Below are 2,724 nucleotides of genomic sequence, written 5' to 3' on the forward strand. Positions count from 1 at the left end.
CTGCAATAATGGCAAAGAAAACGCGTTGGTTTGTGTTGCTTCAAGATTCCCCAATTGACCAGTCTTCCATTTTTCTATTTTTTTTTATTTGATCTTCCATAATATTAAAGTTTGACTAATTTAAATTTATAGTAAATGATTATTTTTAACAGCCTCTTTCCATGAAATTTTTTGAATAGACATTTCGTTAAGGATAATTAAATATCAATCATTTCATCACAATCGAGTTAGTGAGTCTTGTATTTTCTTTCTTCAACCTTGCTTCTTTTTCTATAAAATGGTAAAAGAAAGGTAAAATGTTGCTTTATCTTTTTTGTTTTACCACTTTAGTTTATAAGAGAAAAAAATAAAACCATTGACTTCTTTTTTGTTAGTGAAAAAGAAGGATAAATATTCTTTTGGTTTTTTATTATTCTTTTCAATCTAAAGGAAGCTTCTCTTCGCCCCCCATTTTTTTTTAAGAAGTCAAAAAAGAGAAAATTGTTCTTTCTACTTTTCTTAGTTTTAATTTGTTTTGTCTTATTTTAACTTAATATAAATTTAATAAAATAAATAAGACTTTTAAATCTTATAATTTAAAATTAATAATATATCAAAATACTCTTTAAATAAAAAAAATATATGACAAATAATTTTCACTCACTACCAAAAGCAAATCAATTAAGCATGATGTGATGTCCAATAGTTTGATTTTCACCCAGAAGATGAACTACACTTCCTTCTAAATTGAAAGTCAAAAGTATATCAAAATCAAATATTATGTTGAAACTTTTTAAAGTCACACCATATTTATAATCACATGCCCATATTAATTAACAGTCAAAACTTTCCCATACATGCACCTTTTTTTACTAGAGAAAATGATCAAATTTACTTTTGAACTTTGCAAAATGGTTCAAAACATAAGAACATTTAGATTGACAGCTAACATAAATTAATATCATGACAAAACATAAAACAATAAAATAATGAATCTATTAAGATGGTAAGAAAGTAAAAAAGGTGTAAAAGGTTTTGGATTGATGTGCACGCTATTTATTTTTGTTGTCCCTGTCATATATAGTAAATAATCAAAGTAAATTTGATTAAAATCATTAGAGTTTTATTTTTTATTTTGATGTTCGATATTCGCATTAGAGCTTGATTTTTTTTATTTGTGTCGCTATAGGGCCTCATTCAAGGGAATTGCTCTCTATCAAAGATTTTTTCGAGACTTCAATTTGAGACCTCTGATTAAGAAAGGAACAGCCTTATCTATTGATCACATTCTTTGGTGATTTTTAAAATCATTAAGTTGATTATTCATAATGTAAATTATACGTTATAGACTTGTTTTTTTCTTCTAATACTTTTGTCAAAGGCGTGTCGATTTTAAATGTCAAGTTGGCTATATAAAATTTTATGATGATTGTAAATTGGAATAGTGCAAACCTATATTCAAAATTCTTTTTATTTTTTTGGAAGTGCATATTCATGCCTTTAAGAAATTGGACCAGTTGGTTAACCAACTAAAAAGCAAAGTTTTTTTTTTTTTTGGATTTTGAATCACGCCTATGGACCATATATATACATTGAAAGCTTACGTACAAATTGAAAATTTAAATATTGGAAGTCAACTACGTACAAAATTTGCATTTGTATTTGCTATACCTAAATATGGACTATGTTCTAATATGACATGCAAATTGCAATATATAATTATTACCCCCAAAAAAAAAAAAAAACATGTCAAGCTCACACTAATATATTGAAGTGAATACACCCAATAGAATATCCGATAAGCCAAAGATGTTAATTGAGTTAATATAACCAATTATTATAATTATTTTAGAAAGTTTAGGAAGACCAAACAATCATTTTAATATTAAGTTTACTATAGTAGAATAATTCCAACATGAACATTTTAATTAAGAAGGCAAAGAGATAAGCCTTATATATACGTGAACTTTAGAATGTGAAACAAAAGGTAAAATAATCGTGTTGCAGCTAGTTGATAGAAAATGTATAACATTTTGGAGACTAGTGTAGTCTCTTGTAATTTGGTTTAACATTAGGTCATTATTTTTGTATGGATGAATTTACTTGAGCTTTTCTGGTGCAGGGTGTGACATAATGATCAAAGAAGTAATTTGAGTATTTTTAAGTTCAAATTATTAAAATTAATATGCGATAAACATAAATCATTTTGAGTAAATAATATAGGGAAAACTGTATATAATAGCAAACTATTAATTCAAATTAAATGCTATAAATATAGTTTGATTTAATTGTACCTCATAGCAAACTGTTGCTATTTCACCTCTCTCCTGGTGAATCTCGCTCGCCACTCTCGTTCTCTCCCTCGCCTCTCTCATTTTTTATACAAACGCAAGTGTATAAAGTGCGTTTGTGTTTGTATAAAGCGAGAGAAAATTGTATATATACATATATTTTCGTTCCCCGCTCTCCCCTCTCCCAGATCTCGCTCGCCACTCTCCCAGATCTCGCTCTCTCACTCGCCTCTCTCACTTTATACAAAAAACGCAAATTGTATAAAATGCGTTTGTGTTTGTATAAAGCGAGAGAAAATTGTATATATACATATATTTTCGTTCCCCTCTATCCCCTCTCCCATATCTCGCTCGCCACTCTCCCAGATCTCGCTCTCTCACTCGCCTCTCTCACTTTATACAATTGATCTTTTTGTATATGTATACCAAAGCAGATTATACAACTGTTTTTTTT

This window comes from Solanum tuberosum, unplaced genomic scaffold (assembly GCF_000226075.1).
Source record: "Solanum tuberosum cultivar DM 1-3 516 R44 unplaced genomic scaffold, SolTub_3.0 scf00265, whole genome shotgun sequence".
Classification (NCBI taxonomy): domain Eukaryota; kingdom Viridiplantae; phylum Streptophyta; class Magnoliopsida; order Solanales; family Solanaceae; genus Solanum; species Solanum tuberosum.